The sequence below is a fragment of the Electrophorus electricus genome, chromosome 19, assembly GCF_041902795.1.
Source record: "Electrophorus electricus isolate QZ-2024a chromosome 19, ASM4190279v1, whole genome shotgun sequence".
Classification (NCBI taxonomy): Eukaryota; Metazoa; Chordata; class Actinopteri; order Gymnotiformes; family Gymnotidae; genus Electrophorus; species Electrophorus electricus.
Genome location: NC_137515.1, coordinates 16,775,001 through 16,792,165, shown reverse-complemented (window position 1 = coordinate 16,792,165; position 17,165 = coordinate 16,775,001). Strand labels below are relative to the sequence as shown.

Here is a 17,165-nt window from a genome sequence, read left to right as displayed (position 1 = left end):
AATTTGGAATGAGGGTTCCCTATAAGGGGAGGAGTAATGAAAGTGGGAAGGTGGTAGCCTGCCACACAAAGAGCGATACAACAGTGCAGACAGGAACAGAAAAGAATATAGGCAGGGCGAGGGAAAAGGAGAGAGAAAAGAGGACATGAAAGAGAGAAGGGAATATAAAAATTTGAGAGCTGAATTGTTTTCAGTGGTCATCTGCAAGAGTTCTCAAAAACCCAAAAACCTGTCAGTTTACAGAAGCTATTCTGCTTAGTGTTAAAGCCCTTGGTTCCTATCCAGTAATGATGAAATTTCAGCTTTGAACGAACTAGTTTTTTTTTTTTGTTTTTTTCGTTTCAAACTATTTTTTGACAGCTATTATTAGTCAACATCATCTTTAGAACTCATTTCATACCACACACCAGCAGTGTTGGTTTCTCAGTGTGCAAAGAATGTGATTTTATTCATTCCACTGCCTCCCCCAAAGCCACAAAGGACCAAACCAGGACACTTGGACAATCCACAGGACGAGAGTGTTTTTGCCATAGCGCCGCTAGAGCTCACACTATCCAAGCCGCACCGTGCCTCTCACTTGCTTATACACAGCGCCAAACTGGCTGTGGTGCCTGGTTCCATTTCACGGGGGAGACATGCCTGGCCCTGATACGCGACAGGAGCTTCTCTTCACTTCTTTTGGGACCCACAGGGATGTCCTCTTTCAAACGAGAGTTTGATTTAGGGTATGGATTTATCAGCTCAGCCACCTGGAAATGAGAGCTTAGAACACACACGCCAGTCAGTCATACTGTCTGTCCGCCATATGCAGAACAAGGGCACGTTTGAGAGAGTTATAGAAGGCTTTGTTCAATTAGTTGTTCGTCATGCATGTCCAGTGTGGAGACAGTAATTATAAATAGTAGAACTGGGAGTTTGGCAGCTGAACGTATGTTTCCCCCCTCAGTAGCTCCAGATCTTGCAGCTAATTCATTCGCTCATTCTCTCTGAAGATTCATCCGCTAAGTTAGCTGTATCACACAAGAGGGAAAGGGCTGCTTGCTTTGTAGTTATTTTTCAGGTCCCCCACTCTCTCAGGAGTGCTCTCTCATGGGGCCTGTCAGGTCTGCTTCTCAGTACGTGCGGATGTCGGGAGTTTAGACTGAGAACCAAAACCCGATTCAGAAGGAGGTCCACGGCGTCCGAGCTGAGAATGAGCCCTCTGTGTGCGCCTTAGTTCACTTCCTTCAGCACAGCGGAGCGACCGTTGAGTTTCCTCTTCAGAGCAAGTCATGCTCTTGTGCTGGTCTGGGTTCAGTTACTCGGCGGATGACATCCGGGAGTTTTGACATGGGGGAAGACGGACCCGGCTCGCAGCGCTCGGTGAGGTTATTTTACTCTAAGTTCTTGCATAGCCTGAGGGGCTGACTCTTTCCAGTTCTCATGCAATCATGCATCTGTTAGCATTAGGAATGACAGCTAAAGATGGCCCAGTTTTTGTATTGTGCTCCATCACGTTCCGTTTCAGAACAAATGATTGAAGTGCTGCACCCATTTCCACCCTGCAGACTACATTTCTCAGGGTGGGCTTTGATTAGCTTCATGTTTAAAGCAGGAATCTTTGTGTTTATCATCTCTGCACTGAGGTAGAGACGATTCTTTTCCTGTGCGAGTCGTGTCTTGGCGACCTTTCATTTCGCTGAACTCAGACCTACTCACCAGGCCTCGGAAGCCAACCATATCTGCATCACATGCCAGAGCTTGCGTAAGTATGTTCCGCATTAGACACGGGGATGTTTGAGAATGCTCTGGGGTGATTTCATCCTTTCCTTCACTCAGCGGCCTCTGCGATGCTGCATGACGTGTCCGTGCAACATGCGTGTGTGTGTGAGTGCAGGTGCAGATGTGCAGGAGTCGCCATTAAACCTCAGTAAATTTCTCTGTCTCTCCACCTGTCTCAGCGATCACGCACTCCATGGTGTTAAGTAATATTTTTCCTGAATCCACATGGACAGACTAAGCATATTTAATAAGGCCAAGGGTAGGAACACATCTGGGCCCGTGCTAGTGGAGGAAGCTACCTGGGGACGGTTTCCTGTAACACAAGACCTGGCCTGCAGTGGGGTCACGTAGAAGTGTGCCCCACTGGAAATACGAGCCAGACTGTGGCTACCTGCTCACACAGAGTCTATCATGCAGGCCTGCAGAGCACAAAACCCTTTTGTACTCAATCTGGGGAAGGACTGAATATATATGCAGAAACAAGATGCATACATCACTGCATGTTTTGCCTGGCAGGCACCTATAGAATATTTTTAAATTAATTATTATAATATGTGGTCTGTTTGTTTCTCAGAATGGTATACACACACACACACACACACACACACACACAAACACACACACACACACAGACACCCTCCAATCACTGACATAGAGGCCTGCTCTGAAAGACTGCATGCAGTAAAAACTATTCCCATGAAGCCAAAACAATTAGTTGATTCACTAAAAAAACACTTCAGGAGCAGAGCTGTTGCTTTGTGTTTACTCTGATTACTCACAATCTTAAATATAGGCAGATAGTCTGGCTTTGTCGAAGGGGGTCGCAGTATGCCTCATTAAGTTGAATGCTTGCTACCATATGGCATAGATTGTACTTCCCCTACTATTATTCCATCTTATTTTTCTGCTATTTTTAATTATGCATTTTCCTTCACAAATATGCAGTGCTCCCTGATTTAGTGAACTCATGAATATATGTTGATTTTGTTTTGTCATGACCAGCCAATGTCACATATATTGGAACAGAGGTAAAGCCATTCTAAATACAAGGCCGGAACATGAACCATCCCCCAAACCCCCCACTCACACACACACACACACACACACACACACACACACACACATCTTTTTCTGTGGGAGATCAAGCTTGATTTGTTTGAAGGATGAACGAGAAAGCTGGGAGCATATGCGTGAAGTCCCGGTGTGGAAAACCTCCCACTTGCTCCATACATACAATGCATTTCCTGTACTGCTACAGTTCCATCCAGTTCAAAGGCTTCTCCGATATACGAAACAATAATTGGACAGCAAAGAATGAGAATGTGAAGATAGTTGCATTCTTTCAACTTTCTGTTACCCCCAGAGTGGACACCTGCCTATCATTGTAAATAAACTCCCATGCATGCACTGTACTTTCCCTTATAAACAGCAGGAGGGAGGACGTGTCATGAAGAGTTAAAGACCTCTATTTTCTTAAACCCCCATCCCATAGGGACTCATAGACTCATTCCTTTTATCCTTAGTTCACTCCTTTTGTCTTAACACTTTTTTACCATTCCTTGAAATCTCATTGTATGTTTTGTTCCCACATCCCCACATCCCCAAGTATCTCCTCATGTTCCTGACCTCCAACCTGACCTCACATTTCCTCCCTTGTGGAGATGTACATAGAGGAGACCACAAGAAGGAAATTCTGCTAAGTCCTTACTGGCCAAGCTCCAGGAGGTCCTGTGGGTCACGGTGGTCCTTGTGGTCACACTAAATGAATTTCATGACATATGGAGGTAGATTAGTGTAAGTCTATAAAGTTATTAGGGTTCAGGAAAAGTTGGGGTGTGGGATAAGGTAGCAGGAGGTCTATAGGTTTAAGGGTGATAACTTTTCCTGGAGTGACAGATATGGTCAATATGATCTTAAGCAAATCCAGATTAAAAAAAAAGATCCTGACAGCAGGTGGTTGAGACCCACATCTGCTCTTTATGAGGAAGGTGTACAGAAGATCTGGGACGTGCTCTGGAGGATTCGTGCTTTAGTGCTCGACATGTCCCAGTAGAGGTCAGCTCAGTCAGTAAATTCCTCCAATTCCTACATCGTTCCTTTGAAAGTCAAGGACACCAGATCAAAATGCATCTTGATTGACTAATGACAAAGCAGTCCCAAACTGCTTGCTGCAAAGCGAAATAACCCAGCGAATGTGTTTTGGTATTTTGGTACTGGTTTTTTTTGCATTGTTCATAGATGAATTGTCAGAGGGGTATGTAAACCTTGCTGAGTCTCACAACATGACTTACCGCCTTGTAATAGCTCCTTGTCCAGAAATGTGGATGACACCAGTTTTCCATTCTTAGGTCAGAGTGTTTCTTCCAGATTATTGTCCTACCAAATTGTGAGGAAGAGAACCCAGAATACTGTTTGTGCTTCTTTTGTCTCTGGGACAATGAGACAGTGACATTGTGATATATTGTGCCTTTCACCTTCTTATTCTCCGGTGAGCTCCGATGCTGACAGAGGAGCCAGATTTGTCCAAGATGAGTCCTGAGGTATCCAAGAACAAGTGGAAATGAACTGTTCTTGATCCTGTTTGCTGTTCCAACTGCTTGTCTCTCACCAGACTTCTTCTAAATCAACATCTCAAAGGCAAGCATGTTCCAGAACTCCTTATACTAACATAGACACAGACACACACACACACACACACACACACACACACACACACACACACACACACACAGAGTCTGGCTTCCATATTCATACTCAAGCAATTGTAGATTATAATCAACCAAGTTCACTTGACATTATATAAACAAGTGTCAGCAAAGCTTTTTCATTTCCTTCTTCTTGCCAGCCACAATGGCCTCTGCTTTCGTATAGTGAAGACCTGAATGGCCGAGCTGGTTGGGATCAAACACAGCTCAAGCATTTTGGAAGGCATGCATGCTGAGGTGACATTTTGGGACAGTTTGTGTACAGCAACGGCTCTTTCGGACCAAAGAGGTTTGTTTCGGAGCACGTTTGAGAGTGCAAACATGGGCCAGGCATGCCTGTTCTTCAGCACACACCCAGTCCTGCCCTCCCTGCTTGGCTTTCAGCCCATCCAATCAGAATCCCTGGCCTGCCTCCAGTGCACGGTAATGAAGAATATGAAGAATGAGCAGGGTGATGGGCTGGATACTAACTTTAACAACTAAAAAACCCAAACCAAAACAAAATGTATTCATTAACGCAAACATTAGACAAAGGAATAAATGACTATTGGAGCTGACCAATTTGTCTTTTAAAATTTTGTTCTGGATTATTTATTTATTTATTTATCTGTTTCTTTTAATATCTATCATTTATGGCTTATGTACTTGTTCTTATAAATGCTTCCCAATTCTCTCACGTTTCCCCATTCCCCCACATTTCCCAATTCTCTTGTGTTTCCAAATTCCCTCATGTTTCCCAATTCTCTCATATTTCCCAGTTCTCTTGTGTTTCCCAATTTGCTCCTGTTTCCCAGTTCTCTCACATTTCCCAGTTCCCTCATGTTTCCAATTTTTCCCACGTTTCCCAATTCTCTTGTTTCCCAATTCTCTCATGTTTCCCAGTTCTCTTGTGTTTCCCAGTTCCCTCCCGTTTCCCAGTTCCATCACATTTCCCAATTCCCTCATGTTTCCCAATTCTCTTGTGTTTCCCAATTCCCTCACGTTTCCAAATTCTCTCACATTTCCCAACTCTCTTGTGTTTCCCAATTCTCTCACGTTTCCCAGTTCTCTTGTGTTTCCCAATTCGCTCCCGTTTCCCAGTTCCCTCACATTTCCAAATTCCCTCATGTTTCCAAATTTTCTCACGTTTCCCAATTCTCTTGTTTCCCAATTCTCTCGCGTTTCCCAGTTCTCTTGCATTTCCCAATTCCCTCTCGTTTCCCAGTTCCCTCATGTTTCCCAATTCCCTCATGTTTCCAAATTCCCTCTTCCTACTGCTCTTCTTCATCTCTCTTTCCCCATTTCTCATTCTCCCTCTCTATTGTCTATAGCAGTGTTTGTCATGACTGACTGAGTGTAAAACTCTAGTATTTGGTGTAGACAGAGACATCTGCTCTGAAGTCAGACGTGTAGCACAGCCCATGCAGAGAAGCTCGAGGTATCTGTGTTCAGCTTTACCAGCCCTTGGGCTGGGCCCAGCATTACATCTACATCTGTTCAATATGAGATGGAAAAATGAAGAAACAGAGTCCTTTTCCTTTCTCCTCCCCTTTAAAATAAGCATCCCTCTCTTGCTCTCTCTCGTCTTCTGTCATGTAGTAAGCTGTTCCCATCAAAGAACTCAGCCGAGTGAAAGTTAATTACAAGGTTACTGTTGCCACAGAGCCATAGCCAGCAATAATGAGAGGTGTACTGATTTAATGAACAGGTTGCATCATGCTCTCTATTAAGGCTAGCTCAGGAACACACTGAAGTTTGGGTCGGACACCATGGTGCTGCTAATCTCCACTGGTTTCAGCCTCTGTGCCTTATGGTTACGCTCCATTGTGTTTATTAGCTGAGTCATACTTTCATGATGAGTGATGAGGTTTTCCCTTTTCATTTGAGCTGCCCTTGTCTCCTTCCCTGCTTCTGTATCTTTCCTGCTCAACACACACACACACACACACACACACACACACACACACACACACACACACACACACACACACACACGTACACTGCCCCATAAATTGTGGTTGCTCTAACCCCTCCATGTCTGCTGTAGACTGTCAGGCACCCAGAATATTCCTCCCATGCCCATGTCCAGCACACCCAGTAATCCCATCTTCTTCCTGGTGGTCTGTTCCTGACTTGTGTTCTTCCAGTTCGGACACACACACACACACACACACACACACCAGTGCTCTGCAAACATTCTGCCAGCAGCCCACTGGCATGAAAACCTCACTGCTGTCTTTGACTCATCTGCATCTTACTGGTCCTTATAAGAAACCGCTACCTTTTCTCCTTCTGCCATCATTAGGTAACACACCACTGAGCCGAGGGGTAAACATGGCAGATTTGTTTTATAAGAGACTGTATATTAACTCAAGGTTTTAGTGTGACAAGAAGGCAGACCTACAGCTTTTTTCCAAACCTCATGCTGAGTTGATTCATAGATGCTTGGCCTGGTTTAGGTAAACTTGTTTGAGTTGGCATCTCTGTGGCGCTTTGCGAGATTTAGCTCTGTAAGACAGCCTTTGCCTGGTGAGCCAGAGCAAGACTAAAAACCCCTCCTCAGAAGTCATACTTCATAGCTGTGTTCCTGTGATTTACATAGATAGGACAAGCGTTCAGAGGGGATTGGGAACACCGGTCGGTCTGAATTTTCCACATTTGGATCAGTAGATCAGCAGTGCAAGAATCAAGTGTACGGGAGTAATGAAATTCACTGCAGAGAACTTTTCAGTGGGTTCTCTCTTCATGAGCATAAATTCATTAGAGTGGTTGGAATGAAAGGGAGCAGTGTCTCTCCCACCCTGATGCAGGAAAGCCAGATGGGGAATTTCATTCAGATCCTCGGAATAAGACCTTCCGAAAAGCTGGGCCAGGTTTACCATTAAGAACAGGTTGTAGGAAAAGCACAGAGATTTGATGAGAACTTAGCCATGCTTCTCAAATGTAGTGATTTCCTACATTCCCCAGAGTTCCTCTAGTGTGTCCCTCTGTAGAACAACACAAAACAGTGTGCTTCGTATGCCTCTGCTGCCCTGACCCTCTCATTTTAAAGCAGGTATTGAGGGTCTCCATGGAGTTATCCAGAACATTCATATTCCAGAGCTTGGAAAGCGGTCTCGTTGACCTTACAGTCTGTAAGGCTGATCGAATGAGCGAGTGATACTAAAAAGCGTTAGAAAGAGCAGAATAGAGGTTCCAGTAGCTCCATTTGGACCCGCTACTTTATGGCCCTGTGCCTGCCACCAGTCACTGCCGGCCTGGAAAGAGAGATGTTTAATGAATTCTCATTCTGCTCCAGCAGGGACTGTTTCTGAGTCCAGTGGCAGCTCCTTAGACTGCTTGCCATAGTGAGCACTTCTAAGCCCTCTGGGCATTTGGACTGTAATCTACCGCCGGTGTTCAGGACTAATGTGTGTTCCCAGTGGCCCAGTGAGTAACGTCGTTCCAGTCTGATCTCCTCCTCCACGAAAAAAAGGCTGCAAGATTTGTGCGTTAAAAGTTCAGGAAAACTAGCCAGGGCCTGTATTCATAAAGCATCTTTGTGTAAGATTTCTGACTTAAACCTCCGTTTTAACGTGTCAGCATTCACAAATGGGAATTCCGCCCATGTCCTTTCAGCACACGGCGTTTGGTTGGTCGTTTTGTGTTGGTGTTTAGAAGCTGCAGACCCCATGTTTGGCCTCAAACACAAGTGGAAGGACAATTCCAGGCCTGAAGCCCAGTGCCTGCACTTCCATGTCTTTTCAGATAAGCGTACCATGACAATGAATATTGTTGACCTGCAAATTGTAAATTCTTCAACAGTGCCCCTAAAGCTCGGAGGTGGTGGTCCTTTGCATTGTCATTGTGTTTCCTATGGCTCTTTCTCGTCAGCGAGCTCCACGTCGGGTGGGGGGGGCGTTGGTTTGAGTGCAGGGGCTCTCTGATTGTCACTCGAAGGACTGCACCGGATCTCCACAGTTAAGCACCCAGGCCTCCGTGTACAGTGATCGCTGCCGTCGTAGGAACCATTGCACACCTGACGAGTGGGAAATTGTTTTCCCTCTGTACTAATAACCCTTCTGTGCTTATCTACGAGCTGCGTTCCGACGTCAGACAGATGTGCTGCCACTGATCAGACAAACTACGTGCTTGATTAGATCTCTGGCCTTTTCACCGCTGCAAAATGCTCGGCAGTTTGACGTTGGACGTATCGCACGCGTTGCGTCCCCCACAAGCCTGTTGGTTAACACCATGAATCACTTCACATGAAGTACAAACCTACCAGGTACGTGTCAGTGATTCTATATATTGCCAAGTTGTGGTATTGTTAATGTCACATGTCCTCAAATAACCCCTGCTCTATGCATCGTGTGTGACGTACACCTTTGCTGTTTAATAGCTCACCAGTGCTGCTTTTATGAAGAAAATTGGGGCGGCCATTTTACAGCACCCTCGTTAAACAGGTTTTATGGGTGCGGTCTCTCCACCGTGAACCAGTTATGCCTCTCCCTGTTTACAGTGAGAGCTGCACATAGATACTTGGCATATGCATAAACCTGGTGCAGACTTCTTCTTTCACGCATCTGGTGGTAGTGTTAGACGTGTACACATGTGCATAAGGAGGAGATGGAGGTGGGAGAAAAAGATGTTTGTGTCGTAGACACAAAGAGTAGAGTAGAGACAGAGAGAGAGAGAGAGAGAGAGAGAGAGAGAGAGAGAGAGAGAGAGAGAGAGAGAGAGAGAGGCGTCTGCATGTGGTCTTAGGTATCAGCTGTGAATTGCACTCGTTCAGGTTACCATGGTTACTTTGACAATGCTAAGGAGAGGAACAGGGTGAGAAAGACAGAGCATGTGGGAATGTGTAATTATGTGTTAGCTCTAAGGTTTGCTTTCAGCAGGCGGTAATTTCTGCTGTATGTTTGTTGTGTGCCAGGAATTTTTCCCCTTTTCAGAGAGTAGAGGAGATGTCGGGAGTGTCTGCTTTGTGTCTGCCCCAGCCTCTGCTCAAGGACACACTAACTAGGCTAATGAACTGCAAGAGGTAGTCTCTTGGCTAGCAGTGTCAATACACCCCCCACCTCACACACACACACACACACACACACACACACACACGCACATACGTACACACACACACACACACACACACACACACACACACACACACACACACACACACACACACACAGACACACACACGCACACACACACACACACACACAGACACACACACGCACATACGTACACACACACACACATACACACACACACACACACACACACACGCACATACGTACACACACACACACACACACACACACACACACAGACACACACACGCACATACGTACACACACACACACATACACACACACACACACACACACGCACATACGTACACACACACACACACACACACACACACACACACACACACACACACAAATGTGTTTATCAGGCTGCCATGGCTTGTAGAGAACAGAATGGATTCAGTCAGCCTGTTAAAAAATGAGGCACACTTTCCTGCAGAAATCTCCACACAGTCCAAACACAGAGCCATCCCTCCCCCAGCCAGCCTGGCAATCAGACGCAATCAATGTCCACGCCAGCTTAAGACCTGCACTGGGCGCCGCTCCCGTCGGCTTTATGTGTAGCGGCAGAAGAATGAGACACACTGGGAGGACGTGCAGTGGAGTCCGCCCCACCCCAGCCAAGGCTCAGGGACACAGGCACCCGTCCAATGTCACATGCCTGGTTTTGGACTTGCAGGATCGTCCATGGCTGAAAACGGAACTCGGGTGGCACGAGCTCATTGCTAGCTGTCTCGTGTGTGTGCGGGGTTTGTGAATGTGTGTATTGACCATGTTTTCTTGTGTGTTGTGTTCTCTCTGTTCTATGTGTGTGACTGAAAGTGCTTCTTTGTCATTTCCATATCCTTGTTTATGCGTCTACATTTTGTGAAGGGGCATCTTTATGGATCCGTCTTTGTCAAATCAAGGTCAGTGGGGTCATGTCCTTGTAAGTGCGTTTAAGAGTGGGGGCCAGACAGCTTCTTATTATCTATACATAACACCCTGCCACACACCCCATCACCAGTGCTAAACTCACACACACACACAAACACACACACACACACACACACACACATGTTATTCTGACTGGGAAGAGGAAGGCAGACAGATGGCTTCTGGTTTGAAACTTCCCTTACCCTTCCCCCACCAGATGAGGGCAGAGAGACCCACTGCCTCGTCCACCAGTGCGTGCGATCAGTGGGTTGTAGACATGTGAACTCATGTTTGTGTGAACCTCCCGATTTATTTTTCCATTTCTTTCAATTTAAAGAATACTTTGTCTGGAAGTTTAAATGACTGTTAAGAAGCGAACACTAGTAGCCTGTCAGCATGTTGTAGCCCGGTGCACATAATTCTAATTGGTGGCTGATGGCTTATATCCATTTTTGCTCTCCAGACTGACGTTAAGTCGATCGGCTCGTCCAGAGATAAGGGCTGTTAGAACAGGCGTTGGTTTTCCCACTTGCTTTCTGGCTCCATATATTTTCTGCTCAGAGTGGGTGTGGAAGGCAATGCTCTGCGTTCTCCACATGATACAGGACATTTCACAAAATGTGTCTCTTTATGGCAAACTAGCAGTATGGCCTTTGTCTGGGGGAGATGACTGACAGTCGGGCTACTGCACTATTGCCCTGTAAATAGGTGTGAAGGAAATTGGGGAAGAAATGAGTATTCCAAGCTCCTATAATTTGTCTGACTTTACAGTCACTCACAGACAGTGTCTTTGGCTTACAGTAGTCTTTTGTTGATCTTTCAGGCCATCCATGTTCTACCAAAGCAAACACACACACACACACACATACACACACACACACACACACACACACACACACACACACATACACACACACACACACACACACATACACACACACACACACACACACACACACATACACACACACACACACACACACACACACATACACACACACACATACACACACACACATACACACACACACAATCCTGCCACTCTCTCCACTGAAACTAATGCAATCCATCCTTCTGAAGGTCAGACGAAAAGGTTTTTGCAAAGGGAAGGTTGATGTTCCTCCGTTTCAGTGTCTGACTAGGCAGCCTGGTCTGAGAGCCCCAGATTACGGGCTGTTCTGTCCATTGTTAAGCAGTGAAATTCTCACATTTACTCACATTTGTTTCAAAAAATGTTTTTCAGATTCAAACCAGTGGAATACAATGATCTTAAAAACAAAAAAGGTTAAGACTTCAAAGTGCAGCAGCATGTCTTACGGTGGAAAAGTCTGGACTGTAAATGAATCATTTTCCCTTTTTGATTATGGTTGATTCACAACATACGCGTAGGGTTGGTTTCAAACAATCCCATAAAAACAACACAAGAAATGACTAATGATTTTTGCACAATTTTACAGAACAGACCAAAAATAAACCAACTTACTTAATGTGGTTTTCTAGTAACAGCCTAAACCCCCACCCCTTCTCTCTCTCTCTCTCTCTCTCTCTCTCTCTCTCTCTCTCTCTCTCTCTCTCTCTCTCTCCTCTCATGGGATTGCGATCTGTATGAGCACTGGTGCATAGCGTCTGGGTTAATATGACTGCTGTCTGCCAACCAGATAAACGACTGGGGGAAAAAAAAAAGAGCTATTAGCTAGGATTGGAAACCAGGTAACCATGGTAACGGGTCCACAGGAAGTACAATGCGAGACAAAGGCTATGGAAGTTAAACCAGGCTACATTTGTGCTGTTTTTAGGACCACAAATTCATCTCTCAGCAGCACTAGGTGTGATTGTGTGTGTGTGTGTGTGTGTGTCTGCACAAGTACAAGTACATACATGCGGTACAAAACTCTGCAGGTGTGTGAAAATGCGGGCGCACTGTGGGTGTCTAAGATTACAGACTTGGGCGCATGCGTGTTTCACACACTCATCTACTGGGCTTCAGAGACAGTGTCTTTCCACATGTGCAGAACTGCAAGTCTGTTGGTGTGACTCCCAGGCAGCCTTCGTACTTAATCACTCAGGAAACAAGGCCTCTGCCAGCTCTTCTCCCATTGCTCAATCCAAACATCGGTCGGCATGAATACGCCTCTTTAGACAAACCGAAAGATCCCATAAACCCATTTTTATTTACCTCAAAGGAAACTGGTCCAAGTCCTCGGCGGCTTCAATTTTCGCCCAATGGGAAAGCAGCAAAGGAGTCAATGTGCCTGCCGCCACACAGATGCGAACCATTATGTGCAGAGAGAGGGGAGGCTAGCAACTTCGCGGAAAGTGGGTAACGAAAAACCTGGCTGGCATTTGCGTGAGTGAGGTGGCCCAGAATCTGTCCTGGCGTCCAGGCATGGAGAGCGCAGTGCTGCTTCTGACTGAGTTCATTTTCCGTATCGGAGGTTAAATGAGCTGTCAGTCGTCCGCCATGCCAAGCACACAGTGGTTTTCAAAAGCCAGACCCCTTGTCAGAGTCCTAGTGTGCTGCTGTACAAAGCTCATTGTCTGGAGTGATAGTGATCAAATACTGGAATTCCAGCCTAGTTTTGTTTTTTGCCTTTTTTAAGAATCCTTTGGTAGACAGAGAAAGCACATCTCTGAAAGGACCACTGAATTATTTCAACCTCCAACCTTTCAACCAATATAAGTCCCTAAGAATGCTATTAGCAATGCATGTTAATCTTTTCTTTCTGCATATTTGGTGAACACTAACGTGCATTTCTTCCAGTAGAACAATGTGAAGTATATGAATCAGTGTTCATAGGTTTGCATATCTGGTTCCTGTTGTTGGAGGCTCTTTAAGACTTTAAAACTCTTTAAGACTTTATTAAGGTTTTTTTTTTTTTTGGTTCATTCACTGGTAAATTTGTCAGTCTTGCGATTCTTCTTAGCAGCTTGCAGTCTCCTTCCTTTTCTAGGACCCATTTTGGCGTTCCGCTCACGCAGGCCTTGAGCGTTCTGGCAGTCTCCGTCATACGGCACACTTTGCATGCAAATGAATCTGGCTGCTCTATTGAACGGTCCAAATGGACTCTAAAAGGTTCGGTGTGTCTTTTTTTGGACGCCGCTGCCTGCTGTCGCTAGGTGAGACAAACTCTGGCTGCTTTGAAGGCTTGTCACCAAGGTTACTGAAATCTATGGCAGCTCCTTTTGAAGTGTTCAGTTGGATCACATTATCTTTGTATATTTATCATTTATAATTTATTTTGAGAAGGCAGAAAGTCATCATGGAGCGGGAGGTTGTTGACTGGGATCTAATCTTTGCGGTAATATGGACAGCAGAAGTGTAGTATGTAGTCATGTAGCAGATTGAACATTGGTGAAAGCACAGAGAGAAGGTGACTATGGACTAATTACAAGCTGGTGTATGGTCTTCAGTGGCCTGTGGAGTCAGATGGTGACCCGGGGGTTCAGGATTTGGATGCAAATTGCATCATCTGTTAAGGAATCACTTCCTTCCCTTGGAGATGGTAGTACAGGAAGCACAAGCTTCATGCTGATTAGAGATAGGAAGGGCGAACTCCACAGCACTGCTAGGATTATTATCAGTAATCAGAAATACAGCATTCCTATGAGGAACCCACATTGTGGTCCCACACGTAACTGTAGTTGTCTCTCCGTCTGGACGGTGGAAAAGAAAATGAATTTTCAGAACTGTTTAAAATTCAACTTTCATATATGATCTTTCCCTCCAAAACAAAAATATGAATGTGGTTATCGTTTAAAATCAATTATCAACAACAAACCTGTGCAGTTTGCTATTGCTTTAGGTGAGGATGGCAGATCTACTGACACCTTTATAAAAATAGAATATTCAATAATTTTTTGGATAAAAGTAGATTTTCTGAATATATGATTTTTGCCTTACTCTAATTTGACTTTCTGGCACTTCATCAAATGATAATATATGCATATTTTACTGACTTCCTTTACCTTAGTCTTTCATCACAGAACCCCAAAGCCTGGTGCACTCAGAGTACCGCTAGGTTAACGTTTGTGTGGGAGGAGCAGGGGAGATTATAGGCAGCGGTGCTCACTTAAGAGCACAAGATAGAAAGAGCGAATGCCGAGCTGCTGAATGCTGGGGAAACAGTTTGGAGTACCACAGGAAACCTGCTTCTGGGAGGAAATCCTCTCTCTGCCTGCTGTCAGTAGCGTCAAACCAGAATTACTTGCAGGTGCAGATCATGGATCTTGTAATTCCTGCTCAGAAATCTAAACACAATGATGGTGCATGATATATCCATGGTGTGTTCATGTACATATTGGCTCAAGTGTTCCCCTCCCTCATGCTTACTTGCTCATTCTCTCTGTCTGTCCCTTGTTCTCCCCACTTGCTCACTTACCCCCCCTTGAATTCTTTCTTTACAACTTTTTCTTTTCACACTGCTGGAGACTTTTACTATGTAAAAAAGATCCTTGGCTGTAGGCTGGGCAAAACAAAATGGCTGCCAAGAGGAATCAGGGCAGTTGACAAACACAAACACAGCACCATAAGAATAAAAGTAAGAACTCCTTACTTTCCACGCGGAGAGAAATTTGTGTGTCACAGCAGCACCATCCAGCACAGAACAAACACAACAGTGAAATAAAATAAAATAAAATAAAACAGAATAAGATGAAATAAAATTAAATTAAAATCAGTAGCAACAGGACTTGCATCTATTATGAAAAAGGACATAAACAATAAAATACAAACATAAATCAGTAAATTACATGTCCAATGTGCAATTTGCAATGGCAAATTGTCGCTGAAGGTGCTCTTTCTCTTCACAAGCCCGTGGCGGGGGGATGCAGGTGTTGTTCAGAATGCTCACCGGCTTGTTAAGCATCCTCAGCTTCTCCGTCACATGTTCTAGGTTCAGCTCAATTCCACCTCCTACGACGAAGCTCTTTCCTGACAAGTTGTTCAGTGTGTCAGCATCCCTTGCTTTCAGACCACACCCCCAGCACACCACCACATAGAACATCAAACACTCATGGTTTCTGTCTGAAGTAAAGCCAACTGGAGCTTTGCGTAGAGGGTCTCTGTGTTCTTTGTCCACTCCTGTCTGTCTATGTGCTGTTCAAAGTATTTTTAAGCGTGGACTATCTTGAGAGCTTCTCTGTTATTGGAGACAGGGGTCAGAGTAGGTTTATCCCAGTGGAATTCACGCAGATGTTCACGCTCCACCTCTCCATGGAGCTGTCAGTCAGTCCTCTGTATCCTGCCTCACGCTAACCGCTGATGCATTTTTCGTCAGAAAAATGTCGCGACTCCAGTTCAGCAGCGGAGCATCCAGCCACGTGTCTCCAAACGTCTCTCCCAGCTATGAAGGCTGCGTGGCGTTAATGGTACTGAAGAAGTCGCGATGGCATCGTCCACTCCGTTCCCCCCCTGGTAGGCAGCTTGGAGTGGGTCCAGTGCTGGTCTGACCAGGGGTCTAAAGTGGTCTTCATCACATGTGATGTTCATGCCACAGGCCTGTAGTCATTTAAGGCCTAGGTGAACACCATTTCGGGCACAGGGACAAGGTGTGAAGTTTTCCAGCGCATGGGATCCCTACCAAGTCTCGAGCTCATTCTGAAGGTATTTTGAAGGACTTCACAGAGCTGTTCTGCACATCTCTTGAGCTCCTCTGTCCTCACCCCATCAGGGTCCACTGCTTTGCCTCTGTGCAGTCTTTCCAGTTGCACTTTCAACAAGGTCACGTGTGGTGCTTGGTGTGGATGGTGAGGGGACCTGCATAATCATTTAACAACCACACTGACTTGTTCTGACCAATTAACATATCAGTTCTACTATGGCCCAGTCATTTCCTAAAGCTTTCACGGTAGTACTGCCACCTTGTGACTAAGTGTTAGTGCCATTGATCACATTACTTTTGAAATTGGCAAAGAAGATTGCAGCAGGACCATTCTTATTACTCTGTGAAAAAAGGCTTAATTTCACATATTCTAAACGTCTTTTGCACATTAAACTTTTACCCAATCCATCTGGTGACCATGGTGATGACAAAAATACCATCTATTCTGTGGGTTGTGTGGAGCCCGCCGTCATCGGGTAAATCACCAGATGAAAACAAACGGCCCTCCACGCACCCTCTGGGTAAACTAGCCGCTGCACAGTGACGCAGTGCTCACTTGCGGCCCCGGTGCAGAGGGCCCGGTGCAGAGGGCTGCCAGCTTTACTCTTTTATGGATTTGGGTTTTTTCCTTGAATATTTTTCCATTGTTTGTTTTCCCCAAATCTCAAATGTTCATCTTTGCTGTCTTTCCTCCTTTGTCTTTGCTTGACTTGCGAACCCTTAAGGTCCCGGTGGATAAAGCCACACTGTTCCTTCTTCTGGACTGTGGATTTAGGACTGATGAAAGAGAACATTTTGGTCCAATTCCTTTACAGAGGTAATTGGAGAATTTCTTTAACTTATTACCACTAAAATCACTATTTTATTGATACCAGAAGATTTTTCCCCCAAACAGTGGTGTCTATCATGCACGGCCCAGACTTAGTAAACATGTACTATAACATTGTCTGGCCTCCTTTCCCCAGATCACCCGCGAGGCTCGGTGCTTTTGTAAAGACTCTCTCCAGCTGCTATCCCTCTCTCGCCAACTACCACCGTGAGCTGGTGCCTCTCCTCGCTGTCTCTCCTTTGTTCTCCTTTTCCTTCTGTTCTCTTTTAAACATCCCTTAGCAGAAATACGTCATACTTCCCAA

The 17,165-nt window shown here is 45.2% G+C and overlaps 1 protein-coding gene across 1 annotated transcript in view; it reads left to right on the top strand.

Annotated features, from left to right (window-relative positions):
• Positions 1 to 17,165, top strand: part of dchs1b (dachsous cadherin-related 1b) — an 84,801-nt gene that overhangs the window by 12,575 nt on the left and 55,061 nt on the right. The gene's annotated exons all lie outside the window — the stretch shown is intronic.